The sequence below is a fragment of the Lagenorhynchus albirostris genome, chromosome 3 (assembly GCF_949774975.1).
Source record: "Lagenorhynchus albirostris chromosome 3, mLagAlb1.1, whole genome shotgun sequence".
In the NCBI taxonomy this organism is placed as follows: Eukaryota; Metazoa; Chordata; class Mammalia; order Artiodactyla; family Delphinidae; genus Lagenorhynchus; species Lagenorhynchus albirostris.
Window position 1 is genome coordinate 135,813,139 of NC_083097.1, and position 15,182 is coordinate 135,828,320.

At 44.7% G+C, this 15,182-nt stretch overlaps 1 pseudogene; it reads left to right on the forward strand.

Moving 5' to 3' along the window:
• Nucleotides 1–12,794: 12,794 nt before the first annotated feature.
• LOC132518422 (large ribosomal subunit protein uL30m-like) lies at nucleotides 12,795–13,547 on the forward strand (annotated as a pseudogene).
• Nucleotides 13,548–15,182: the final 1,635 nt, after the last annotated feature.

Here is a 15,182-nt window from a genome sequence, read left to right on the forward strand (position 1 = left end):
CAACACCCCCTGGAAATGACAGAACTTAGCAGTCTGGCTGAAAATTGCTGGACAAGAAATGGGTCACAACTTGCTGCAAGCAGGGCCTTGCTCATTCTTGTTATCCAGTCCATGGCCTAAGCTCTTCCTCACATGATCCCAGCTACACTCTGATGCTTCTTTTTTATCCTGACCGGCCTTCCTGGTAAGATGGAAGACACTGAAAATGGCAAATCCATAGAAGTGGAGTTTCAACTTCTCCCCTCAGCTTTGCTCACAGGGACACAATTTCCTCCAGAAGCATGAAAGAGAATGTTATTTTTTTTTTTAATAGACGTTGTTTTTTAGAGCAGTTTTTGGTTCACAGCGAAGTTGAACAGAAACACAGGGTTTCCGAATACCCCCATCCCCCCAAATGCCCATCCTCTCCCACTATCAACATCCTGCACCAGAGTGAACAGTTGCTACAGTTGATGAACCTGCATGAATACATCCTTATCATCAAAGTCTGTAGTTTACGTTAGGGCTCGTTCTTGGTGGTGTATATTCTGTGGGTTTTGACAAATGTATACTGACATGTACCCACCATTACAGTATCATGCAGAAGAGTTTCACTGCCCTAAATATTCTCTGTGCTCCACCTGTTCATCCCTCCATCCCCTGTGACCCCTGGCAACTACTTATCCTTTCACTGTCTCCATAGTTTTGCCTTTTCCACAATATCATATAATGGGAATCATACAGTATGTAGCCTTTTCTGATTGGCGTCTTTCACTTAGTAACATGCATTTAAGTTTCTCCATGTCTTTTCATGGCTGGATAGCTCATTTCTTTTTGGCACTGAGTAATATTCCATTGTCTGGGTGTATCACAGTTTATTGATCCGTTCACCTGGTGAAGGACATCTTGATTGTTTCCACGTTTTGGCAAGTATGAATAAAGTTGCTATAAACATTCATGGGGAATGTTGTTTTTAATTATATTTCTAATCAATGATGACTTCCAGATGAGCAAGGATGAGTTCCAACAAACATATGTGGCTCAGTAAGTAGGATACGTAGTCAACCCAAAGCCTCCCAAACACCTGTCCCCAAATTGTCTGTAGATAAATCTCTCAAGGAGTTTATAGAAGGCATAGATTTTTGAGCCCCACTCCCAAAGACTGATTCAGTAGGACTAGGAAATCACCAGGTAGAAGGAACATAGGCTTAACCTCCAAAAGGAAAGAGGCAATGGAAAGTTAATATCTCATTTGTACCAGAGAGAACTATGTACAGTGAGGAGTTTGGCGACTAATAACCACAACTCATCGGATGGAGACATTGTGTTCTTCTCTGAGCCTCTTGGGGAAATGACATGGTGGCTAAAAGAATTGTTGATATGTACTATCCTCTCCCATTAAAAGGAGCTAAAAAAGCCCTGGGCACCAAGATGTGAACTATTTCCTTCAGGGTAGAGTGGAGCCACTAAAAATAGCCTTGGAAAATAAGGAGTTGTAGAGGTTCAACAAGGAAAACAAATCAAATAAATTTGGCACCAAGAAAGAAAGGAGGAGAAGGAGACGAACTCTCACAAGAAATAAGGAGAAAGAGGTTATTAGCTTGGGTACCTAAAAACAGGTACATTTTTCCCACACACAGAGCTGCTGGCTGGCATTCCTACAGCGTAAATCAGTCCCTCCAGAGCAGAGGAAGATGAGTCAGAGGATCAGCCAGGATAAGCTAGGTTATGCCAGGGTAACAAACAACCACTCAAATCTCAGAGGCTTCAAAGCACAATGGTTTGTTTCTCATTCCTGTTGTCTGTCCAGTGTGGGTTTAGTAGGGGCTCTGCTCCTTGTAAACACTCAGGGACCCAGGCTGATAAAGGCTTCATCTCCCCGAGTGCTTCCAGGATCACTACAGGGGTCAGGGGTTGCTGCACTGTTGGGCACTGACAACTGAATGCACCAGCCTGGAAATGATGCTTAGCACCTTCACTTGCGTTTCATTGGCCAGTGCAAGTCACATGGCCCTGCTTGTGTTGAAGTGGGATAAGGAAGTGAAGATATACCATGTGTCCAGGAGGAAGAGAATGAGAAAAGGTGTAAACAACTCTGCCAACTACTGTAGTCAGATAAAGGAGCTGAGGGAGGGCGGATGGGGACAGTGGAGGGAAGTCTCCTTGGAGCCACCAATTTGCAATTTGATTTTCATCTCTGTCTTTACTAATCAAGAGGAGCAGCCTTATCCAATGTCCCTGAGTGTGTCCTGAGCCTCACTTCCTGCCTGCAAGAAAAAGGACAGTGTAGTAGTGAACAGCCTGGGCCCTGGAGTCAGGCCAACCCGCATTCATGTCTGGAACCTACCAGCTGTGTGACCTTGGGCAAGTTATTAATCTCTCTGGACCTCACTTTCCTTAGCTGTATAAGGTGGATGACCATAGCACCTACCTTATGGGGTTATTGTGAGGATTAAATGAGATCATACAAAAAAAGAGTTTTAGGCCAGAGCTGCTTAAACTAGGCTGTGCCAGCAAACTACTCAGGGAGCTTGTTAGCATGTATTTGTGATTCAAAGGTCTTGGATGAGGCCTGAGATCTTGCATTTCCAACAAGCTCCCAATGATGCCTATATTGCTGGTTCATGGACCATCCCTTAGTAGCAAGGATTTTAGATCAGTGTCCAGACATGGTAGATTATTCTTAAAACTGGATTGAGAGATTGCAAAGGTTCTACTGCCCCTGCCCTCAATGAATGGAAATTACAGCTGCTTGTTGGTGGAAGTGTCTGTGTCTAATGCTTCCATAGACAAATGTTCTATGTGGAGGTTGATGAGCAGGTGCTAGAATTGGGAGGCCTGGGTTGGTATCCAAGTTCTGCTCCTCAGCAGCTCTGTGGTTTGGGCGAGTTATGGAAACTCTCTGAACATCTGTATCTAATCTATAAAATGAGCATAATAATACAGATCCACCATTTGTCATCTGTGATTCCACAATCCAAAGAGCTCTGAAACTGTAAGTTTCTTCACTGTTTGGCACACTGTGACCTGGCAGGAAAAGCTGACATATATTGACATGAGGCTGTTTACAGCTTTTATTTTATGCCTCTTATGACTATTTCTGTGTTTCATCACAGAAATATGAATGGGTTTGATAATTAAACACTGCTGCAGACGCTGCTGGGCTTAGAATAACATATGGCAGGTGTACCATTTAGCTTTCTAACAACTAAAAAACTGATTTCGGAAACACACCTGGCCTCAAAATTTTAGAGCAGACACTACGGACCTGAAGGGAAGGAAAAAGCGCTTGTAAGACACTGAGCACCATACCTAACACAAAGTAAGTGCTCAACAGACAGGAGTTATTACTGAAGTTATTGTTCATCCCGGTGCTTCCCTCGGACAGAGGGGTAGGGAATTCAGGAGGCAGGGTCTGTGGGTCCCCTGAAGATACATAGGACAGGATCAAGTTTGTCCCTGTGTTTTTAGCCCTTTGATTTGTCTTCTGTTTTCTCCTGAAAAATAAAAAAATGCATGGAAATGAATGTATACCATGAGGGTGCAGACAGCAAGGTGGAACAAAAGCAAGACTCAGGCAGGTGGAAAGGGTTCTCCCCTGTGCCCACAGAAGCAGCTGGCAGGAATGCAGCTTCATAGGCAGCCAAGGACAGTTGCTTTCCTTGAGGCCTCTTTGAATATACTGTTGAAGAGTGTCACTTGAGCAAAAGACTCCAGTCCTTACCCTGCCATTCACCTGCTGGGGGCACTTGGGATGCCTTCATCTTCACAGGTCTCAGCTTTCTTATGTGACAACCGGACAATAATGCAATCCCGGCTCCAACTGCCGTATTGCAGGGGCCACGTTAAAAGCGGTCCCAGTGTTCACTGCAGCACTATTTACAATAGCCAGGACATGGAAGCAACCTAAATGCCCATCAACAGAGGAATGGATAAAGAAGATATGGTACATATATACAATGGAATATTACTCAGCCATGAAAAGGAATGAAATTGGGTCATTTGTAGAGACGTAGATGGACCTAGAGACTGTCATACAGAGTGAAGTAAGTCAGAAAGAGAAAAACAAATATTGTATACTAACATGTGTATGTGGAATGTAAAAAAATGGTATAGAACAGGGGTCCCCAACCCCCGGGCTGCACAACAGGAGGTGAGTGGTGGACAAGCAAGCAAAGCTTCACCTGGCACTCCCCATGGCTCGTGTTACTGCCTGAACCACCCCCTCTATCACTCGCAGTACCATCTGCACCATCTCCCCCCCACCCCTCCATCCATGGAAAAATTGTCTTCCATGAAACTGGTCCCTGGTGCCAAAAAGTGTGGGGACTGCTGGTGTAGATGATCTTATTTGCAAAGCAGAAATAGAGACACAGATGTAGAGAACAAACGTATGGATACCAAGGGGGAAGGGAGGGGTGGGTTTAATTGGGAGATGGGGATTGATATATATATACACTTTTGATACTATGTATAAAATAGATAACTAATGAGAACCTACTGTATATCACAGGAAACTCTACTTAATGCTCTGCAGTGACCTAAATGGGAAAGAAATCCAAAAAAGGGGGGGTACTTGTATACGTATAGCTGATTCACTTTGCTGTACAGTAGAAACTAACACAACATTGTAAAGCAACCATACTCAAATGGAAAAAAAAAAAGCGGTCACAGATGTGAATGCATTTTGAAAGGGAAAATCCGTGTTCGCAGGTTGAGTATAATTATTCATTTGACTACAAGCAGGAGATGGTGAGAGGACTGACATCACACAGGGAACTCTGGTTAGCACATTCTTTAATCGCACTTCGGCTGTCGACTCTAATGGCATTGTTATTTGCACTTGTCTCCCTCACCTTCGTCACAGCCATTTGCGCTTGTCAATTGAGGCCAGCGTGATTGAGTTTTCACAAGTTTAACTGCCCCACCATTGCTTATAGACAACCGAAATCAAGGCTTATAGACAACCAAAATCAAGGCTTTGGGATACTGTTGTTTGGACTAACACATGACAATTATTTGAAAGAAAACAAGTATAAACAGGACATAGGTTTGAGATTTGTCCTTACCACTTCTGTCTTTAGCTGTGTCTGCAGACTTTTTGGCTAATGACTTCCTCACCATCCTCACGTTCCATGTTAAGAGCACTGGCTTTGGGGTCAGACAGACCAGAGTGAGACCCAGTCCACTGCCTTGCTGTGTGTGGTTTGGCAACTCGCTGAACTGTCCGAGCCTCAGTGTCCCCGTGTTCAGTATTCCTAGCTCTAGGAATAATTAGAGCTAGCTGGCATGTGTTTTTGTAAGGTTTAGGTATATAGATAGGATGTTAAATTTAAATTCCTCCTGTTGTCTCTAAAATTCAGTTATATCTCCCACACAGAATACAATAAACGGTAAGTACTCCCATATGCTAAACAGGGGTGCTAGTTCCCTGGGGCAGATTTAATTTAAAAAATAGGAGAGCAGAACCATTTCAGCAAAATAACCCCATGAACCAGCAATGGTAAAGAAGATTGGAGGTTCAAAGGGTGTTGGAAGAGTCTAGAAAGGGATTTTGTTGGCTGTCCCCTCCCCAGCTCAGGAGTGTCCCTTCAAAACCCAAATGTGTTGGAGGTGGGAGTGCAAACAAGAGAAACATTCACAGAGATTGGGGATGCCTAGAAGAAGCTGAGGCAGGCACTTACACCTGGCCGCATCTTCACAAAGGGTGCAGGATCACAGGATCCAGTGCTGTTTTGGGGCTAGGGCCAAGAACAGTGGGAGGACTCCTGGGATAGCATGGCATGCTTTTGGTGACATTCGTGACCACAGAGGCTGGTCTACAAAAGACAGGAGGTTGGGTGGTGATACAAACCACACTGGGGCCAGGAGATAGGACTTGGTAGACAACAGCCTACCCGTTGCTAAGGCAAGAATGCATGAGTTTCCCATGGGCCAAGGGGATGCTGCAGAAGCCAGCAGAGCCTGAGCCCTCATGATGGGCCCCCAGCAATAAGATGCTCTAGCACAGACAACCAGAACAGGAGCTAAGAATGTCACAAGAGGTCAGCCTGAGTGTACAACCAGAGCCTCTGAGAATCTCCAAGTGTGCCCATGAGGCCACCAAGCAGGCACCTGCCAGAGAGGGCGCTGATGACTGATTCCAGCAGCCCTGTAAGAGGGTCCTTTTTCCCTTAATCCCCTCCTCTACCCTGACTCTGAAAAAGCCAGCCAGTCACAGGGACAGGAAAGAAAGTTAAGTGATAAAAGAGATTACAGTCCCCCACAAAATCCCCACTGCAGGTCCCTGTAGTTAGAGTTGGAGAGGTTGGCGGTGGGGGGGGGGGAGTAGGTGGAGTCTGAATGAGATGGGATATTGAAGTTCTGATCTCACCTCAAGGGGACCATTTAATACCTGAATTGAGTGTGAACAAACAAAACAGAACTTGTTTTCATAACTTAAACTGATGAGAAAGCAGCAGATGGAACTGTCCAAGATGTCATCAAGGGGCTGGGTGGGAGTCTGCGGAGCACTGGGGATGCAGCACTTGGAAGGCAAAAGACATCCACTGCTTGGTTGTACCTCCCTTGAGTTCAGCCCACTCAATAAATTGGGTATGTATGTCAAGTGCTTAACTGAGGCACTGCAGCCTGGCTCAGCTGTTAGATGACAGTGATTACTACTATTATCTTTATCTTAACATTCATTGCAAACTGATTTAGACCTTTTAGTCAATGTACAGAAACCCAGTATGCCTAGTAAGTGAGAGGAAGGAGAGATTTCTTATTCTGCTTTTAAAAATTTTGGAAGCTCCTGCCTTCACCGGCAAATTCAGAACTACCTGCAGAATCAGGTTGCCGTGCAGTCTGTCGATGTATTGTAACTGAGAGCTGCAAAGGCCCTTCTCACACCTCAGAACATCATGGCGATGTTGTATCTGTCACCAGCTTCAGCCACAGAGTGGGAGCGAGAGGTTACTGATGTGACTGGTTATCTTCCCAACTCCTGGTTAAGGTGTAATGAAAGTCGGACACTGTGGGCTTCCCATCAGAACAGAGTCCCCAGCATGAGCCTTCCTCTTATTGTCCCTCATCAAAACCTTGCTGTCCTAGTGCTCATTTCCTTCTGGCCCTGCTCTCTGCTTTCCTAGCATGTCTGATAAACCAAGCAGTTTGTTGACAGAGCTTCAAGAGGCCAAGGGCCGTGAATCCTTGTTCTGCTGTTTACTATCTGGGATCCCTGGGCAATTTTCTTCCTTTCACCTGGCTTCTGCATTTCCATCTGTAAAACGGGAATTGTAGTGCCTGCCCTGTTTATCTCACAGGGCTACTCTGGGGTTCAGTTGCAATTGTGGATGTGAGAGGGCTTGGAAAACTTTAAAGCACCATATAAATGACATTGAGAGATGCTCAGGAGTGTAATGTCCTCATTAAGTCCAGATAACACTCTGCATGTGAATAGGCTGGACCCCAGTGGACTTCAGAGGTGGGAAATCTAGCAATGTGTTAGGGTCAGTATGAAAAGCGTATTTGACAAACCTCAATCTGTCCCACGCACTAATTTAAGATCCAGTGGTGTTTCTGATACTAAAATCCCCCTAGACTCAGTGTTTATCTGGCCCACTCCAGGATCTGCCCAAAATTTGCTGTTAAAAAAGAAAATAAAATTACTATCAAAATATGAGGCTTCTTTGGAACGTTTTCCTTCTTTCCTGTACACATTGCCTGGGCTGGGCACTCAGTGCCTCTACAACAGTCAACACTGTGGCTCAGCCTAGCCCTCCTCCTACATAAGGGATTGCAATTTATTTGACGCCCCAGTGCAGGTCCCCTCGCTTACAGATCTGGTCAGACTCACCTGTGCAGCACACTGGCCCAGAATTTTCTGAGAAGAAGCCTTTGTCCTCAGTGCTGACAAGCAACATGAACTCTCTCAAACCAAGAAAAACATTGCCATAGGCCCCCTAACGTCCAAGTCCAGAGTGGCTCCAGTCTGAATCGAGCAATTAAATCTGCGTCTGCCCCTACCCAAAACCTCAAAAATGTTAACATCTTGCACGTGTCAAGAGGGTTATTTATAAAACTATTTGCTTGTCAACCCCAGGAGGACATTCTGTACTTTTTTGCTGGAATACTGTATATTTATGACCCGTGGCTTGAAAACTAACTTTGGCAGGAATATTTATCTGCGAAAAATTCTATCAGCCCCCCATGCAGCACAGCCTGCATTCAGTCGCCGTCGTGCAGTGGCTGGGCAGGGTTCTGGTGGAGAGCTAGTCCATGGCTTGCTGCAGTAGAAAATGAATTCCAGATGTGTGCTTCTTCAGGGGAAGGATTTCAGTTTTAGATATTTTAGATCAGAGGCTTGTTTTCTTTCTATCTCTTGCGTTTTTTACTCTAGTGAATAATTAGTCTTGAACATTAAGAACATGCAGTCTGTTTGTTGCCTCCTGCACTAGATGCTTTAGCGCCCTCCCCCGACCCTGCAAAAGTCTCCCAGTTTGGAGAGCTAGCCTTCTGATCTCCCAGTTTAGATCTGGTTATCTGTTAGATCTGGTTATCTGTTCCTAGTGTGTGACACACGGAGAGCCATTTGGTTGGAGAAGAGAGGGCTTGGCATGATGTGGGGTAGACTCTAATCCGGGACAGTAAATTACCTGCGAGAGACTTTTGACAGCATTCTTTCCCAAGGACTGCCTTTCCCGTGGTCAGCTTCATCAGCCATAGGGTCTTCTGCTGACAGGGATGCTGAGCCCATCCAACATCACAGCAGATTTCTTGCTCTCTCTTGAGCAGTGAACTTATAGTTCATTATTCTGCTCTCTTCAAGATTGAAGGACCCAAAGTGGGAGTGGTCTGTAAGTGTGTGTGTGTTGTGCAGTGACAGATAAAAGAACTTGTATCTGAGGACCTAGAGAGACCCGAAGGAACAGAAAAATCTGTGCACACAGAGGGTGACATGTGCAATTGATCCTCATGCAGTCTCTGCAATGTTTTCCGTAGCTGTAATGCCCATATTTTTATTCTTAAAAGCCTTTGAACCTTGATTAAGGGCTTATTCCTAAAAGTCTTGAGCTGTAATGTTATACACACCTGGTAGGTATACTTAGAGATACAGTGAAATCCCTTTAGCTAATTTCCTTACCACACTGCATAATAGTAATACTAAGTTATTATCATATTACCATTTATCAAGTATTTGGCATTTAGCACACTCTATTTCCAATTCTTAGAAATGGCAAAGATTTTATCACCCTTATTTTACAGGTAAAAAAAGCTGAGCCACGGAGAGGTTAAGTAGTTTTCCAAAAGACACATGACTGATTATAAGTGGAACTGGTGTTTGAACCCAGAATGTGTTGGCTCTGTGATGGGAGAGAAGCGAAAAGAGATAAGAAGTTGGAGGAAGAGGGGAGGAGGGGGAGTTGAAGCATAAAACAAAACCATCAACCCTTGGGAGTTGGGTGTTGTTGACCCCAGCTATCCTTCCAGCCTCAGTTGACCTCCGTGAGTGAGGCACACTGTCCTTGTGTGGAGGGCCCCAGTGTATACATCCAGGGGGCTCAGGGATGGGAGGTCTCCGTGGGAGAGGACTTGGGTCATCCTTGGGCCTTTTGGCAATGGAAACATCTGCAGATCCAGCAGGGGGTTACTCAGGGCCAACTCAGGAATTTAAAATCCCTGCAAGCTTCTGGGGCTGGTCACTGGGATTCACACTCCCCCAGGCATCTCTCAGGGCACAGAATCAAGCTGTCTCTCTACTCGTTCCTCCCTTGCCCTGGGCTTAGCCCAACCCACCCACAGTTGGCACCTTGCCAGAAGGGAGCAATGCCTTCTGGGGGAGCCAGGTCCTCAGGCCACAGTCCAGGCTCGGGAGGCGGTGGGAGGCCCCCCAGGGGTGTGAAGGCAGCCCAGGGTGTAAGTCCCAGGCCTGGGCATGGGCACAGAGCCAGCGAGCTCACTTAGAGAGCAGTGGACAGGGAGGGCCAGCTGCTTGAGGAAAGACCTCAGGCAGCCTCCAGACCTTGGCAGGGAGGAGGCTGTGCCTAGAGGCTTCATCCAAACACAGTTCGTTTCATGGAGTCACCAAATTTCCGAGTCTCCACATCCTTATGAGACCATGTGATTGTGTCACAAAAGCCCCATCCAGAAAGCTAAGCCCCAGGCCAGATCTACTCCTCATTCTGCCGATGTGTGAATTTAAACATATCTCTTGACACCTGAAAAATGGAAAGAACACTGTATAATCTAATAAAGATCAGAATATAGAAGTCACGTAAGATAGAAGTCACGTATTTGAGCTGTTAATTCAGACAGTCTCATTCACTTCTTGGGTATGTGACTTTGGATGAGTTACTTAATCTTAGTTTCCTAGTCCGCAAAATGGAAATAATGAAATGCATACTCTATAGAAGAGTTGTGAGGATAAATGAGAACATGTATATAAACAGATTTGGCCCCTGGCACTTCAGTGCTCAATAACTGTGAGCATTTAAAAAAAAGTACTATTAATTTAACTTCCTGGAAACAAAATAAAACCACAGGAATGGTAATGTTCTTGGGACACTGTATATTACTGTGAGGAATTATGAGTCCCTATATACAAGGAGGTAAATGAAATTCAGAAATGTTACCAGATTTGGCCAAGCTGCATAGCCAGGCATCACTGGTTTGGGAAATGAACTCACATCAGAGATTATAAGAAAATGGCTCCCCAGCTGACCTTACTAAAGGAAAGTTTATTTGCTGGGGAGGGAGGAGGGCAGGTGGAAGAGGTCAGGAAAGGGAGGGATGCTCTCGATGAGGCCATTCCATGACCGTGTAGGTGTAGTTAGAGCTTACAGGAGGATGAGGCCTCCAGAATGTACCTTTGCCAGGCACCCAATAGCCCACCCTTGCACAAGGCCACCGCCTAAGGGAAGAAGGACTGCTACAAATTGGGAGGAATTAGTTTTCCAGATTTGGACTGTATCCCAGCCAGTGGAGGCTAGTGGGAAAAGCAACTGCACTGAAGGCAGAGAATCCTAAATTCAAATCCTCTCTTAGCCACTTCCTCACTGACCTTGGACAGCTTAACCTCTTCAAACCTCTGTTTCCCCAGGCTTTAAAGTTGTAGATAATAAATGCCTGTGTCTCTGGTTTTCTGTAAGGATTAAAAGAAGTCAGTAGTAGGTGCCTTCCTTCTCCTCCCGATTCACCTCAGTGACATAGGCTAGTGGACAGATCTTGGCAAATAAGAGAGCTCTCCCCCATTGTTAATGGCCTGATGGCTGAGTACTAGATGCCGGGAGACACGGGGTCAACTTCAGTCCCCGTGAAGATGGCAGAGTGAACAGAGGCAGGAAGCCCTGCCCCCTCAACATTAGAAATACCAAGCTAAATATTATTTTTAATTTTTCACAAAATGTATTGGCTGAAAATCAGGAAAGAAAATCTCTCCAGTTGCCAGGAATGAAGAGAGAAGACGAAATTCTTTAGATGTAGCATGTCTCACAAGGGGAGGGGAATTGCAGGCTTGGGTCTGCCTGAGGAACTGTGGAAGCTGTGGCTGCCCAGAACAACGATGTCAGGACTGTATAAAATCCTCAGTCCACAGAGGGTCATTTTATCTGGCATGCTACTCTGACAGAAGCAGGAAAGTAGACTGTAGAGGATTAACCCTGAAATAGCCAGAAAATTCCTTTACCCAGAATTCCACACTCTGCTGTTTTCATTTAGTCGAGGTTTTACCATGTATATCAGGAAATGATTGTGCTGACTTTTCCTTTTATCCATAATCACACAGCGTGTTTCGCCATTTTTCTTTTCTGTATTTCTCAGCTCCTTTGGAAAGGAATAAGAGACCCGCCCCAGGCAAGAATGCAATAATCTGACTATGGTTTTAAGGGACCATGAGGTTCTTTCCAGTGCACCATTAAAAACTATTTACAGGAGGAAGAACGGAGACTAGGACTTTTGGGATGGAGGGCATAAGTGAGAGTCAGAGAGGGAAGGTGGAAGGGGGTAGATGGCAGTTTGGTGTGGAGGAAGGTTGTTCAAAAGAGGGAAAGGCCTGGGGTTCAGGTGAGCAGAGGACACTAGAAAGGGCTCCATTTGAGCCACCTGGATTTGCCAGTCCTCACAGGATCTGAGGACAGAATGATGTGATCTGAGCCCTGAAGGGAAGAGAATTAGAGTTAGCAAAAAGCTCTGTAGCTGCCCAGGAAATGGATGATTATTAGGGCCATGTGGGTTTAAGATGCTAAAGAAAGACTCACTCAGAATATATTCCTACAGAGGAGAAGACGGCAAATGCTTTCTTATAAAAGAACATTGCTTTTAGATTCATAAAAATGCCCCCAATTTAAATCTCCAGCTGGTAAAAAGTTTCTGAGTCATTGATGTTGAGAGGAGAATAATGAAAGTAAAATAAAATACAGCTGTACCATTTACTAGTGGCATGGCACAAGGATGTCACTTCTTTTTTTCTGAACCCAAGTTTCTTCACCTATAAAATGGGAATGATAATAGTACCTACTTCATTAGGAACATTGTGAGAATTAAATGAAATAATGCATTTAAGTGTGTATTAAGTACAGTGATGGTTCATCATAAGCCCTGTGAATGGCTGTGGTTTGGGCAGGGCTGTTTTCCCAAGATGCCCATCAGCAGTCCTGGGACCTTAGATGACTTTACTTTGCAAGTCTGGGTTTGTAGGTATAGTGGTCAAGTGTATAAGAGCTATAGTTTAGACAGTTTGAGATTGGATCCCAAGTCTGCCATTTTCCAAAGGAGTGAGTTGGGATTATGTATCCTCAGTGAGCCTCATTTTTTTTTATATATACAAAATGGGGGTGATGACAGTACCTACCTTAGCAAACTCTCAAAAGGTGGTTACTATTGTTAGTATTACAAAGGCAAGGTCCTTCTTTTGCTTGGCTTTCCCTCAGTGGCCTATAAAGAGAATAATCACCATATTCACTGCAGGGATTTTGCACTCGGTAGGTCAGCGGCCAGCAGGCAGACTGCAAACAGTGACAGAAGGTATAGAGCCTCTCATCTGTACAGATTTGATTCATCACAAATTTACCAGGTCAAGAATTCCAGATAAAGTTTTTCAGCCTTCACCTGCAGACCATGAAAAATATGGTGGGGATCCAAAGCACCTTCATAAACTGCATATTGTTACCAGAATAAGAACTAGGAAAAGACATCCATTTGGGAAAAAGGTTACAATAAAGATGCTTGGATTAGAAAAAGCACCTATTCCTCAGGTTCACAAGAATATCCCTTCAGTGAAGGCAAAAAAGAAAGTGGTTGAACATTTGAAAAGAATCAAGTCCCCGTTGAGGTGATGGATTCATGGGTATATACGTATGTCAAACTTAGCACCATATGCTTTTCAAGTGTGTGCATTTTGTTGTATGTCTATTATACCTCAATAAAGCTGTTAGAAACAGACAGACAAACAAAAAAAGAATCAAGTCCCTGAAGTTGCCACAAGGACTTGCAGCAAAGGAGGACATGCGTAATGCCTGCCTCATGAACACTGGAGAATTAGTAGTGCATGGCATCTAAACCCTGTGGACCAGGGAGCAATTAAGTCCTAATGCCAGAGCATTTCAGATTAAAAAATGCAAATCATCTTTATTTAAAGATGGTGAGAAAGTGTTTCTATTAAAATATATTTTAAATACACACACACACACACAAAAAGGCAAGTTCCCAATTGGTTTACCTTCCCTTTGCAGATCTGAGCTCTTGATGTACTCTAGGTCAGACCCAAGTGGTTGTCCTTTTCTTACTGTCATTTGTACCTTTCTTCCAGCCATTATGAAAGAAAGCACCATGAGGGTCATATACCCATCAAAGCCATATCCTATACTAGGGACCCCATCTGAGCAAATTTCAGGTTCTAATATTCAAATGACACTGCCACAGCTGCTGCCTCTGAATCACCACACAATTCCTCATCATTACAGGGACAGCCCAAATATTGGCAGAAGAAATCAGAATTAATATTATTAGAGCCAACAAGAAGGAAGCCCGAAATTACCTAAGGGTAAAAATCAGCCTGCAGTAAACAATCCTAGCTAACTGTTCAGAAAGAGAAACTTCCATCTCCATGCCCACTTCTCCTATCCCTTTCGAAATCTGTTTCAGAATGACAGAGACAAAAATGTAGATTAGAAGTCAAATAAGTGGCAAGTGAGTCAAAATATTTAAAGGGAAGGAATCTCTGATTCATGTGCCTTTGATTGCAGCTTGTAATTGCTCCTTTCATGTTTAATGGGCTTCCCTGGGCAAGGCTGGGAAACTATGCAACAGCCGCATTCCGGGTCCCCCTGGTGTCACGTGCCTGTAGCTGTACCAGGGTCCAGCCTCATCCATGGGGCATCAGAGGCAGAGGAAGAAGCATGAGAATGTTGGCGGGAATGTATGGAATGTTGAACTATTAAAGCCTGGGAACAGGGAAGTTCAGAACCCAGATGGTAAGGGAGGACAGACCTAGTGTCAGCTTAGACAAGTGATGGACCTCTCTAAGGCCAAGGCTCCCCACCTATGAAATCTCATGGGGCTCTTGATAGCATTAAATTAGAGCATGGATATAAACCATCTATCACAGGGCCTGCCACACAGCAAGTGCTCTGTGACTTACTCATTCAACATGTGTTCAGCCAACAAATAAATAGTGCCTGATAATTTGAATAGAAATCTCAGGCCCAGAGGAGGCAGATGCCTGCCCAAGGTTACTCACACAGTCATTAGAACTCAGGCATCCAACTGCCAGGCCAGTGCTCTTTCCCTGGCCAGAGCAGTCGAGTCTCAATCATTCCTCCAACTCTTGGCTGGCCTAGTCCCAGGGAATCAAGCCTGCCCTGTTTTGGAGGTATTCACCAACAGAGCATGATTTAGGGGGCACTTTGAGACCCCCAAGTGCCCCAGGAGGCCTCCCTAATGGATTTTCCTCCCTTCTGATCTGAAGTTCCCCATTCTATCTGGGTTAGGCAACGGAGCAGAAAGGGACTAACAATTCCTCAATTCCGTTATGTTTCAAATACTATTCTTGGCATGTTAAACATATCTTCTTGTTTATTCCTCATAAGAGCTCTGTGAGGTATTTTTGTCCCCGGTCTGCAGGTGAAAAAACAGGCCCAGAGATGCTATGTGACTATTTGGGTCAAATTGCATCTTCCCCCAAAACACACGTTGAAGCCCTAACTCCCAGTACCCCAGAATGTGAC